At 43.1% G+C, this 14,167-nt stretch overlaps 1 protein-coding gene across 7 annotated transcripts in view; it reads right to left on the reverse strand.

The window, feature by feature from the left end:
- PHACTR4 (phosphatase and actin regulator 4) overlaps positions 1–14,167 on the reverse strand; it is a 137,292-nt gene that overhangs the window by 77,182 nt on the left and 45,943 nt on the right. The window lies entirely within an intron of this gene.

Here is a 14,167-nt window from a genome sequence, read left to right on the forward strand (position 1 = left end):
AGAGTCTGCTTTTCAGAGAATATAACCTACCAACAGTGGGGGCTGGCAGTGATCTGAGAAAATTAGGACTGTGAAGGGGTTTTGGAGTTGAATCGCTCACAGACTAGATGGCACTGAGGACCCCACTGGTGGTGGTAGGTAACCCGATAATCCCTGGCACAAGGTGCTGGTACAATTCTTAAACTTTCACTAGTGGTGAATAATGATGATCTATCTATGGACAGAATGATCTAGTTGATTGGATTGATGAGGCACTTGAAGAGTAAGGGGGAAATAACTATAATGACAATGGAATTGAATGGCTATTACTAAACTTAACTGATGCTCTAGAAGAAGATAACAAAAAGCTAAGAGTGATTAACAATCAACTGAAAGTCAAATATGGGGAATTCCCTGGCAGTCCAGCGGTCAGGACTCCATGCTTTCACTGGCAAGGGCCGGGGTTCAATCCCTGGTTGGGAACTAAAATCCCACAAGCTGTGTGGCGCAGCCTAAATCAATAAGTAAGCAAGCATCAATAAGTAATTTAAAAAAAGAAAGTCAAATACGAACACCCCAGGGCCTCCTGGTAATTTATAAAGAGGCTCTTTTCTGTGGCAGCAGGAGAGAAAAAGCTGGAGACCAGGCCCAAGAGTTAATCAACAGAGTAGCCGAGCACCAAGGAGGGTTAACTCTCAGCCAAGGGAGGTATGCTATGCCACGTCAGGTCCCTGACTGGGAAAGAATGAGACCCTAATACATGAGATGGAGACAACTGAGTTGATGCCCCTCCAATATCTTGAATGCGATAGTGCCCTTGAAACTGCAAAAGTGGCTCACCATCTCTGTAAGAGCTAGCACTCTTCCCGCACTTGAAGATAATGCAGAGGCCTCCCCACCCTGCTCAGTAAACAATGTCCCCTCAGGATCTGCCACCTCCATGCCTCCTAACTTGTAGTAGGTCAGGGCATAACCCAGCCCAGATATTTTGTGCCTGATAAGATCACAAAGGAATTATAACCCAAGGGAGCTGCAAGACTTAGCCAGTATGTACTGGCAGGGGCTAAGTGAGAGCAAATGTGAATTCTGAGGGTGCTTGAACATCAGAACCAGAACATAAAGTTATTGATCACTCTCCAAAGATACAGGATTTAACACCCTGGCAAAAACCTCAGAATATGGTATGAACTTATCACTAGGATGGTTCCTAAAAGCTGGAAAAGTCATGGTCCACGATAAGTAGCAATGACAAAACTGCAGTGGCAGACAGGGGAGGAAGGGATTAAAAGGCTCACTTAGTGAAGTTGGCTTGCTGAAGTGGTCAGAAAAAAGTATTATGTTCCTTGAAATGGCTGGGAGGATACTATAAGGAATGTGCTGGTGAGAGGGGCACCGGCATCATTAAGAAGTTTAAAAGCTGTTCTCCATAGAGAATTTGTTATAAAACTAATGCCACTGGGACTTCCCTGGTGGTGCAGTGATTAAGAATCCGCCTGCCAATGCAGGGGACACAGCTTTGATCCCCGGTCTGGGAAGATCCCACATGCCACAGAGCAACTAAGCCCATGCGCCACAGCTACTGAGCCTGTGCTCTGTAGCCCCCGAGCCACAACTACTGAGCCTGCGTGCCACAACTACTGAAGCCCACGCACCTAGAGCCCATGCTCCACAACAAGAGAAGCCACTGCAATGAGAAGCCAGTGTACCGTAACGAAGAGCAGCCCCCGCTCGCCGCAACTGGAGAAAGCCCGCACGAAGCAATGAAGACCCAACACAACCAAAAAAAGAAAAAGATTTATAAAACAAAAAAAAACCTAATGCCACTGATAGCAACGGTGATGACAGGACCCTAAAACAAAGGAGACCAGGCCATGGTACTTAATGATTGAAGCCAGATGGAGACACTTACTATAAAGATCAGCAAAGTCAGAGTGGCAGTCAAAGGAATCCGACTCACAGATTTGTAGAGATAGTTAATAAAGCATGGTGTATTTATGAAGCAAAATAGACAAGCAGCTAATAACAGCACTTCTCTATCTGTAACATCAAAAGAAATCAGGGATGGAAGATCTGGATGCTGAGGTCAGTCCCCTCAATAAAAAAATATCAGAATCCATGCCCAGTGTCTGAACCTGAGCCAGTTTCAGATCCTGACCCCTTTGACTGAAGGAGGCCAGGTACCCAAGAGAAAAGAACCTGCAACACCAAAGCAAGTATAACAATTCCCTGAGAAGCCTATGGCCTAAGAGACCCATGTACTATAGGTCTTATGGACTCCATACTCAGAAGGTCCCTGCACTTGAAGTTTAATGCTCTGCAGTCACTGTCTTAAAATTCTTAATCATTTTATCTATGAATTTCTGCTCCATAAGTGAAATCTGAGGGGAAAAATGAAGCATGTGCTGGGGGCTTGAAGCCTCAGCTCACACACAGTCCACCTCTTCCTGTCTTCCCAGGAGTGGCCTCTTGGCCACTCCCTCTGGTCCCAGCTGGCCATCCTTTCCCTGCCTGGGCTAGGAGTGCCACGTACTTTTGGTGGGCGATTTCTCTTGCCCACTCTCAATCCAGGTGTATTCAGCATGCAAATTATGTAGTCAGCTCTGTCTACGGTCATTTACTCAGGTAACTGTAAACTGTGTAAACGGGAATGCTAACATTTTAAGGAGAGGTTGACATTGACACCTGGAGTCTGGAAGTATAATCATGGACTTATGAGGACCAGGAAATAAACTGAGCCCTGGCCAAGATCCAGTTCACGATGGGCCCACTGGGTGTGTGAACCATCCTGGTGGTCACTTCCCTGGACCCTGAATGTATAATTGAAATAGACATACCTGGAAGTTAGTGAGTCCTTGGCCTATGGGATAGGAGTTATACTGGGGAAGGCCAAGTGGAAGGAAGCCTCTAAAGGTGGGTGCCCCATCCCACCTTCCAAGATAATAAACACAAAAGAAAACAATATTGTATTCTGGGGGCAAGAGAGGGGAGATGGCAGAAATTAGTGCTACACCCCCAGAGGAGGCAGGATTTACCAGTGTGGTCCCGGCAGAAACCAGATAAATCCTAGAGGAAGGTAGATTACCACAAACTCAATCTAATAGTAGCCACAACTGCAGCTGCCATGCCAGATGTGGTATGTTTGCTAGAGCCAATCAACACAGCCCCAGGAGCAGAGTACACTGTCAAAGATCGAAGGAATAAGTTCTTTTTCTCTTATCCCTTCAAGAAAGTAGGATCAGAAACAATTCACATTCACATGGAATGGATTATAGCATACTTTTACAGGACCATGTCAATTATGCCACTGTCTCATGTAATATAGTCCTATGATAATACAGACTTCTTGTAGAATATCACACTGACCTACTATATTAATAACATCATGCTAATTGGGCCAGATGAACAGGAGGTGGATAGCACACTGAAGGCCTTGACGGAACACATGGACTCCAGAGGGTGAAAGATAAATGCTACAGAGATTCAGGCACCCATTCATCAGTAAAATTTTTATAGGCCCAGTAGTCAGGGGCTTGATAAAACATGCCATTCAAGTAAAGGCATCCAAGTAACCAACTGCATCTTGCACCTCCCACCATTAAGAGGGAAGCATGACACCCAAGAATACTGCTCTGGCTTTTATTTCAGGTGACACAAAAAGTTACCAGTTTCCAGAACAGTAAAGGACTCTGCAGGTCTGGATGTTGAGGCAAACAATCTGGCAAATGCTATGGTATTATGGCAAGCCCCAGTGGGAGAATCACTATGCAGACCCCTGGGATCTGGAGCAAGGCCATTCCATTTTCAGTGGAAAATTGTATGCCTTTTGCAAAACAACTCCTGGCATGCTACTGGGTCCTAGCAGATATAGAACACCTGATGATGTGACACCAAGTGACCATTTATCCAGAATCACGCACCATGACCTAGGTTCTATGAGACATACCAAGTCATAGGGTTGGGTGGACCCAGCAATAATTCAGCATTAAGATGAAGGTGATACATCCAGTATCTAGCACAAGTAGGACCAGAAGTCACGAGCATGAGCAGATAGTCCAAACCCTCATATCATCTACCATTGTTGCAAAGTGCCCCTTCATTAGCATATACCTTTGGCCATACTGGGGGGCCCTCACAGCCAGCTGACAAAAGGAAAAACCCTCACCTTCTTCACAGATGGCTGTTAACTGGGTCCAAGTCAAAAATGGACAGTGGTTGCACCACAGCCTCACTCAGGGGTGGCACTGAAGGACAGTGCCCAATGGGCAGAGCTTTAGGCAGACTGTCTACTTTGTGCAGACAAAGAATTGGTTTGAGGTTAAAATATATGTGGACTCACAGGTAAATGTCCTGATGTGCTGGTCAGGGGGCATAAAAGGAGAACGATTAGAAAATTAGAGGGAAAAAAAAAGAAAATTAGGGGAAGGAGGTCTTAAGGTAGAGGCACGCGGGAGGATACAAGAATAGACAAGAAGAATTTGAAGATCTTCATATCACATGTTAACAGTCATCAGAGAACATCTACCATGAAAAAAGCACAAAACAACCAAATAGACAATGACTCAACCAGTTTACATCAGCCATCTTTTGTCATGGCCTCCCCAGTGCTAGAAAAATGAGCACCTGAAAGAAGGTGGTCATGTGGCAGAGATATACTCTATGCATAGACAACAGTATGAAGTCCTACTTAGCAAGTATGCTCTAGCTACTGATGCCACCAAGAGCCCGAATGGCCAGCAACAGAGACAAACACAAAGCTTCCAGTATGACATCTTTCAAGGAAACCTACCAGCCTTTGGATGGCAAGTTGACTGTATTTGGCCCCTTCCACCCTGAAAAGGTGAACAAGTTATTCTGAAAGAAACAGGGTGACTTCCCTGGTGGTCCAGCTGTTAAGGCTCCATGCTCCCAATGCAGATGGCCCGGGTTTGATCCCTGGTCAGGGAACTAGATCCCTCATGCTGCAACAAAGATCCTGCATGCTGTAACTAAGACCTGGAGCAGCCAAATTAATTAATTAATTAAAAAAAAAAAGAAGGAAATAGGGACATATTCTGGCTGTACATTTGCCTTTCCTGCCCTCAGGGCTACAGTGAACAGTACATGAGAGTTAAGGAAATGTTTAATCTACCAGTAAGCATCATCCTACATAACATCATTTCATGACAAGGGACCCACTCTGTAGTAAAGTAAGTGCAAGAGAGGGCCTAGGACCATGGGATCTACTGGTGGCATATATACAACAACACCTAGAAGCTGCTAACCTAAAAGAGCACTGGAATGGCCTGATGAAGGCACAGCTGAAGCACCAACTCAATGACGTATTTTATGACAAAAGAGTACCATCTTCCAGGGTGTAATATATACACCAAATCAAAGACCTTTATATGCTAGTGGTCTTCAAAACAGGAGAAATACATGGATGTGAGAAATGGGGTGGGGGTGGGTGGGTAGAAATAGCATACCCTGTTTATTATCAATCCCAAAGACCCACCTGGGGAATTTTTGTTTCCTATCTCTGCAACTCTGGGTTCTGCAGAGTTAAAGATCTTGGTCACCAAAAAAGGAACACTTCCACAGGAGACAAGAGTCCCAAGAGGCTATAAGCTACAGCTGTCACCTGGGCATTGTGGAGTCCTTGTATCCAGGGATCATCAGGCAAGAAGAGGAACTATCATCCTGGTAGGGGTAACTAATCCTCATTATCAGAAAGAGGGTTGCTATTCCACACCACAATGATAATATATTTAAAATTCAGATGATCTACTTTGGTGCCTACTGGTATTCTCTTTCCCAATTCTGACAGTACAGTAAACAGACAAGTTGGAAACTCTAACCTGAGAAAAGCATGGTAACCAGTGGTTCAGATCCCTCAGGAATGAGGGTTTGGGTCATACCACTAAGTAAAGCCATTGAGACTGGCAGAGATGGTAGCTGAGGGCAAGGGGAATCTGAAATGGAGAGTGGAAAGAGGTAACAATTATTAGTTGTAACCCTGAGACCAACAGTTGCAGCAGCAGGAGAGAAAGTATTAATCTTCCTCTTCTAAGTATTCCCCAGGAAGAGAGGCCCTCCAGCTACTCTCTCAACATATATAAAGAAGTAGATGAGACGAATGAAAATGATGCAAAATACCAAAACTTACGGGATGCAGCTAAAGCAGTGCTTAGAGGGAAATTTATAGCTGTAAATACTACATTAAAAAAGAAGAAAGATCTGAAATCAACAACACAATAGTTTACTGTAAGATAATAGAAGAAAAACAAAATAAATCAAAAGGAAGGAAATAATAAGGATTAGAGTGGAAATTAATGAAATAGAAAATACAAAAATTAACTCAAGATAGGACTTCCCTGGTGGTCCAGTGGTTAAGACTCCACACTTCCACTGCAGGGGGCATGGGTTTGATCCCTGGTCAGGGAACTAAGATCCCACATGCTGCACGGTGTGGCCAAAAAATAAAGTAAATAAAATTTAATTTAATTTAAAAGGTACTTTGAAAAAACTAACTCAAAATAGATAAAAGACCTAAATGTAGGAGCTAAAACTAGAAAGCTCTTAAAAGAAAACATAGGCATAGATTTATGACCTTGGATTAGGCAATGGTTTCTTAGTTATGACACCAAAAGAAAAAAATAAACTTGACATTATCCAAATTAAAAACAGAAAATAACAAGTGTTAGGAGGATGTGGAGAAATTAGAACACTTGTGCATTAGTGGTGGGAATATAAAATGATGCAGCTGCTGGGAAAACAGAATGGTACTTCCTCAAAAAATTTTTAAATTAAAAACAATTACCACATGATTCATCAAGTCTACCCCTGGGTATATACCCCAAAGAATTGAAAGCAGGAAATCAAACAGATATTTGTACACCTATGTTCACAGCAGCATTATTGACAATAGCCAAAAGGTGGAAACAATCCAAATATTCATCAGTGGGTGAATAGGTAAATAAAATGTGGTATGTATTATTCAGCCTTAATAAGGAATGAAATTCCAACATATACTACAACATGGATGATTATGCTAACTGAAATAAGCCAGACACAAAAGGATAAATATTGTATGACTGCACTTCCATGAAGTACCCATACTAGCCAAATTCATACAGGCAGAGAGTTGGATGGCGGTTGCCAGGGGTAGGGGGAGGAGTTGTTTAATGGGTAGAGTTTTAGTTTGGGAAGATGAAAAAGTTCTGTAAATGGATGGTAGTAACAGCTGCACAACAATGTGAATGTATTTAATGGCACTGAACTGTACCCTTAAAAAATGTTAAAATGGTAAACTTTATATTATGTATATTTTACTATAATTAAAAAAAAAAAAAGAAAATGCCTGAATCTTGGTAAGTACAGTGAGTTTTATGGCATTTTAACTTGCCTGATTCCCATCTCCCTCTCCTCCCCTAGCTTTCTGGCAGCCTTGAAAACCAAGAGCCTCACAACATTAGTTATTAAAACCAGCAGCCTAGAAACCACTGGAGGGGGCAGAACAAATTTGGAGCTCCCCAAAAACCCCATCCCCAGAGAACTGTTACTATCTGATCTGATTAGCACCAAGAAGTTCCATTCTCAGAGTTACTTTATTTGAGCTGACTCAGAGCTTGTTGTGTGTGAACAACCTTATCCTTAGCACATTTTTCAAAAATAATCAGTGGCAACTGTTTAACATCCCAACTGCCTAAGGCAGTGATGATACCAGTTAGGGCTAACAGGACACTGACCAAAAAATTTGAATGTTCAGGAATGAGACGTCTATAAGGGGCTTTGAAAAGCTGACATATTCTTGGATGCCTAGAAGGACACATGCATTTATGGGCTCAGGGAAAGGCTTAAGAAGGCCCTAATCTCTCACCTCTGGGTGACCTTGAGGTTCTGTGCAAGCAGAAAGTGATGGCTAAGGCAAAGTTGTAAATTGCCTGCAGGAACATTGATGGCATACTGCAATATACACAGAGTACCCTCGGCAAAGGCTAGAAAACGTATTGGTTCAAGGCATTTAAGGAAATTTCTGTCTAATCATTAGCTAACCACTAAGTCAACCAAGCAGACACTTCAACGTCTGCACAAAACAAAGAATACAGGCTCTACAGATTTAGTCCAGGGAAGTCACTCAACAAACAGCAATGAGAAACCCACAGGAAGGAGGGGAATCTGATTTGCAGACTTGCCACATTATTTTATTTTATTTTAATTTTTAAAAAGATTTATCATTTTATTTATTTTATTCTATTTATTTTTGGCTGTGTCGGGTCTTAGTTGTGGCACATGGGATATTTCGTTGTGGCGCGCAGGCTTCTCTCTAGTTGTGGCGTGTAGGTTCCAGAGCGTGTGGGTTCTGTAGTTTGCAGCACACAGGCTCTCTAGTTGAGGCGTGTGAGCTCAGTAGCCGTGGCGCACAGGCTCAGTTGCCCCACGGCATGTGGGATCTTAGTTCCCTGACCAGAGATCAAACCTGCGTCCCCTTCAATGTAAGGCAGATCCCTCACCACTGGACCACCAGGGAAGTCCTGCCACATTATTATTATTATTTTTCTTTTTGCGGTACGTGGGCCTCTCACTGCTGTGGCCTCTCCCGTTGCAGAGCAACAGGCTCCGGACGCGCAGGCCCAGCGGCCATGGCTCAGGGGCCCAGCCGCTCCGTGGCATGTGGGATCTTCCCAGACCAGGGCACGAACCCGCGTCCCCTGCATCGGCAGGCGGACTCCTAACCACTGTGCCACCAAGGAAGCCCCCGCCACATTATTTTAAATGCTCACTTTTCAATACAAAAATGAGACACATCAACAGGAAAGTATGGTGCATATATAGGAGGAAGAAAGCAATCAGTAAAACTGTGTCTGAGGAAGCCTAGATGTTGGACTTAATAGACAAAGACTTTTTAAAAAATTAATTATTTTATATATTTTTTGGCTGCATTGGGGTCTTCGTTGCTGTGCGTGGGCTTTCTCTAGTTGCGGCGAGTGGGGGCTACTCTTTGTTGTGGTGTGTGGGCTTCTCATTGCGGTGGCTTCTCTTGTTGCGGAGCACGGGCTCTAGGAGCGCAGGCTTCAGTAGTTGTGGCATGCGGGCTCAGTAGTTGTGACACATGGGCTTAGTTGTTCCACAGCATGTGGGATCTTCCCAGACCAGGGCTCGACCCCATGTCCCCTGCATTGGCAGGCGGATTCTTAACCAATGCACCACCAGGGAAGCCCTAGACAAAGACTTTAAATAAGGTATTATAAATATTACAAAGAAGGGAATTCCCTGGCGGTCCAGTGGTTAGGACTCTGCGCTTTCACTGCAGAGGTCCCAGGTTTGATCCCTGGTCTGGGAACTAAGAACACACAAGCAAAAATTCAAAGAACTAAAGGGAACCATGCCTAAAGAATTAAAGTATGAGGGACTTCCCTGGTGGCGCAGTGGTTAAGTATCTGCCTGCCAATGCAAGGGACACAGGTTCGAGCCCTAGTCCGGGAAGATCCCACATGCTGTGGTGGAGCAACTAAGCCCATGGACCACAACTACTGAGCCTGCACTCTAGAGCCCATGAGCCACAACTACTGAAGCCCGTGCGCCTAGAGCCCATGCTCTGCAACAAGAGAAGCCACCGCAATGAGAAGCCTGCGCACCACAACAAAGAGTAGCCCCTGCTCGCCGCAACTAGAGAAAGCCCACGTGCAGCAACACTCAATGCAGCCAAAAATAAATTAAAATAAATTTTAAAAAAAAGAAAGTATGAGAATGATGTCTCATTAAATAGAGAATCTCAACAGAGACAGACATTATATTTAAAAAAGAAAGAAACAGATTTTTCTAGATAGGCTCAACAGCAGATTTGAGCAGGCAGAAGAATCAGCAAACTCTAAGATAGGTTAATTGAGATTATCCAATATGAGGAACAGAAAGAAAAAAGCATGAAGAAAAATGAACAGAGCCTCAGAGAACAAATTATCAAGTATACAAACCACCAAGCATACAAACAAGCAAATGGGAGGATGAAGAAATAATGGCCAATAAGTGCCCAAATATGATGAAAAACACATCCAGGAAGCTAAATAAAGTCTATGTAGGATAAACACAAAGTGATCCATACTTATGTTCAAGTGCTGAAAGAGAAAGACTGTCAACTAAGAATTCTATATCCAGCAAAACTATGCTTCTAAAACAAAGGAGAAATTATGACATTCCCAGATAAACAAAAACATAAAGCATTCATTACTAGCAGACATGCCTACAAGAAATACTAAAGGGAGACTTTTATGCTGACATAAAGAGAAACCATACAGTAACTAGAATCCACAGGAAGAAACAGAGTACCAGTAAGGTAACTACATAGATAAATATAAAAATAAAGAAGACAGTATAGGGACTTCCCTGGTGGTCCAGCAGTTAAAACTCTGTGCTTCCACTTTAGGGGGCAGAGGTTCAATCCCTGGTCAGGGAACTAAGATCCCACATGACAGCTGGCACACCCCTCCCAAAAGAAGAAGACAGTATAAATGTATTTTTTATTTCTTCTCCTATCTAATTTAAAAAACAATGCATAAAGCAATAACTATAAAACCATGTTAATGGGCTTTTAATATATAAATATATAATTTATATGAGAATAAAGCACCAAGAAGGGGAGAAGGAGTCAAGCTACACTGGAGAAATTTTTTTGTACACTACTGAAATTAAGTTGGTATTAATCTAAACTAGATTGTTTTAAGGTAAAATGTGAATTGTAATCCCCAGAGCAACCACTAAAACTAGCTGGGAAGTCAAATTAGTAGAGTGTTAACCTTCTAAGACATTAAAAACCTCAATACAGTGTGTTCATTTGTGTAAACAAAGCTCCATCCAACCTCTCATGCCAACAGATCTGAGGTTAGCACGTTTTTTTCATATGTACTTGGCACTGGATAAATATCTGGTAAACAAGTGAAATGGCAATAATAACAAAAAATTGAAAATCTGAAATGGTTAATGAAAGTAACAGGATTTACAGGCAGATTGAGAAGGGAGAATCAGTAGTACCTCAACTGTTAATCACATTATCACTAGATAATAGGGATGATGATCCTGGGTTAGCTGATGTAAAGTTTCAATTAAAACACCCCTGGGGGGTCGTCCCTGGTGGTCCAGTGGTAAAGAATGCGCCTTCCAATGCAGGGAACACTGGTTTGATCCCTGGTGGGGGAACAAAGATTCCACATGCCGCAGGGCAACTAAGCCCACGTGTGCCACAACCACTGAGCTCACGCACCTCAACGAGAGAGTCCATGTGCCGCAAACTACAGAGCCCATGTGCTCTGGAGCCTGCACGCCACACCTACAGAGCCCACATGCCATGGAGCCTGATGCCACAACTAGAGTGAGAAAACCCGTACACCACAACTAGAGAGAAACACGTGCACCACAACTAGAGAGAAGCCCACATGCCACAACAAAAGATATCCCACATGCTGCAACTAAGACCCAACACAGCCAAGAACATAAATAAAAAACAAACAAACAAAAAACACCCCTGGGACTTCCCTGGTGGCCCAGTGGGTAAGACTCCATGCTCCCAATGCAGGGGGCCCAGGTTCGATCCCTGGTTGGGGAACTAGATCCTGCATGCATGCCACAACTAAGGAGTCCGAATGCCACAACTAAGGCCTGGCAAAGATAAAATAAAACAAACACACCCCTGTCCTCAGAGAATCACAAACAGAAGGGTATCTTGCTGAAGAATCCTGTGTAGTCTTTGCAGAAAATGAGACTACTTTGTGTCTCCATCTAAATGAATGCATGTGCAAGACAGAAATATTCCCATGGCTTCTCTAACCGTCTACGTGCAGAAGATGCCCAAACCTATACATATGCTCAGTCCAGATCCCTCCCAAAAGTTCAGGATAAAATCCAAAGTACTTTCTTTCTTTTTTAATTTTTAAATTTTTTTTATTTTTTGACCACACTGGGTCTTCGTTGCAATGTGCGGGCTCTTCGTTGCAGGCTTTTCTTTAGTTGTGGCACGCAGGCTCAGTAGTTGTAGTGTGCAGGCTCTAGAGCATGCAGGCTCAGTAGTTGCGGTTCATGGCTTCTCTCTAGTTGCGGCACGCAGGTTTAGTTGCCCTGCGGCATGTGGGATCTTAGTTCCCCGACAAGGGATCGAACCCACGTCCCCTGCATTGGAAGGTGGATTCTTAACCACTGGACCACCAGGGAAGTCCCAAAGTACTTTCAACAGATGACCATGCTCACATACCCCCATCATGCTCAACTACGCTCTCCCTCCCTTGCTAAAACGTCAGGCAGGTGAGCCTCCTTGCTGTTCCTTGAATCTGCCAGGCATGCTCAAGGCCTTTACACTTGCTATTCACTCTGGAATGCTCATTCCCCAGATATTCATTCCTCAATTCCTTTAGTTCTTTGCTCAAGTGTTGCCTTCTTAGTGAAGCCTTCCTTTAACATCCTACTTTTTTAAAAAAATATTTATTTATTTATTTGGCTGCTTCAGGTCTTAGTTGTGGCATGCAGGATCTTCCTTGCAGCATGCGGGACCTTTCGTTGCGGTGCGTGGGCTTCTCTCTAGTTGTGGTGTGTGGGCTCCAGAGCACGCGGCTCGGTAGTTGCAGTGCGCAGGTTCTCTAGTTGGGGCACGCGGCCTCAGTAGTTGGGGCATATGGGCTTAGTTGCCCCGCGGCATGTGGGATCTTAGTTCCCTGACCAGGGATCGAACCCGCGTCCCCTGCATTGGAAGGCAGATTCTTAACCACTGGACCACCAGGGAAGTCCCTATCATCCTACTTTAAATCGCAATCACCAGTATCACCCCATTCTACCCCTGCTTTATCTCTTTTCCCAGCTTTATATTTCAGAGAGCACTTATCTTCTACATATTGTATAAATTTACTTTTTAAATTGTGTTTATCATCTCCTCTCACTAAAATACAAGCTCTTTCAGGAAAAGTATTTTGCCTACTTTTGTTCACTGCTATATCTCTATAACACCTAGAATAGTACCTGGAAAATAGTAAGTGCTCAATAACAAATATATTTTGAATGAATGAGCTCCAAATATATATATATATATACACACACACACACACACAACTCACTAAACATCTCCACTTAGATATCCATAAACCTCCATTCAACATGCACAAAACAATTCATTATCTACCTCCCACTCATCCTTACTCCTTCCCCTTCCTGCAATTTCCTACCTTACCACCACCCACCTAGTTGTCCAAACCAGAAATCTCATCCTCCACATCATATGAGATATTTCCAAAACATATTTCATATCCATCTCTTCATCTCCACTGCCTGAAGACACAATAGAATCCAAAATAGTCTCACTGCCTCTGGACTTATTCCTCTTTAATCTAGGTACCACAGCTCCAGTAATTAATTGTTAAAGTGTTCCCTACACTGGGGTCTACGCAACTCTTAGAGTCCTTGTTTTCTTCCTACTTCAACTGAGGTAGTCTCTTGCAGGAACCTCCTCTTCTTCCTGACCTCTAAACATTGCAGAGCTCCAGATTTGGCCCCTGAATCTCATCTCTTTACTATTTTCACTCTCTCCTTCCCTAGAACATCACTGGCATTTTGGCTGAGACAATTCTTTATTGAGTAATGTCCCATACGTTGCAGGACATTTAGCAATCGTCACTTAGTATTCTTTACCCCAGCACATTAAGTGCCCATTGCCTCCTCAGTTATTATGACACCCAAAACCATCCCCCTAAATATCTAAATCCTCCTAGAGATGTAGCAACACCCCAAATATGAACCCTGACTAGTCATCTTATCCACTTCTATAGCTTTAAATACTATATATATATAGATGACTCCCAAATTCCTATTTCCAGATTGAATCTCTTCCTTGAACTTCAGACTGGTATATTCACAGTCTACACAATACTTTTACTTAGAAATCTAGTAAGTCTCTCAAACATGTTATACTTTAAAAACCAAACTCTTTGATTCCCGATTCCTGTTCCCCACCTGCCTTCGATAACTGGGGCAATAAGATATTATCACAAACAATTATGTACCACAAATGGACAACATAGAAGAAATGGACAAATTCCTAGAAATGTACAATCTCTCAAGACAGATTATCAGAAAGAAATAGAAAATATAAACAGACCAGTTACTAGTAATGAAACTGAGTCAGTGATTTTAAAAAATTCCCAACAAACAAAAGTCCAGGACCAGAAGGCTTCACAGG

The sequence above is a fragment of the Monodon monoceros genome, unplaced genomic scaffold (assembly GCF_005190385.1).
Source record: "Monodon monoceros isolate NGI ecotype Baffin Bay Population unplaced genomic scaffold, NGI_Narwhal_1 Super_Scaffold_18, whole genome shotgun sequence".
NCBI classification, from domain to species: Eukaryota; Metazoa; Chordata; class Mammalia; order Artiodactyla; family Monodontidae; genus Monodon; species Monodon monoceros.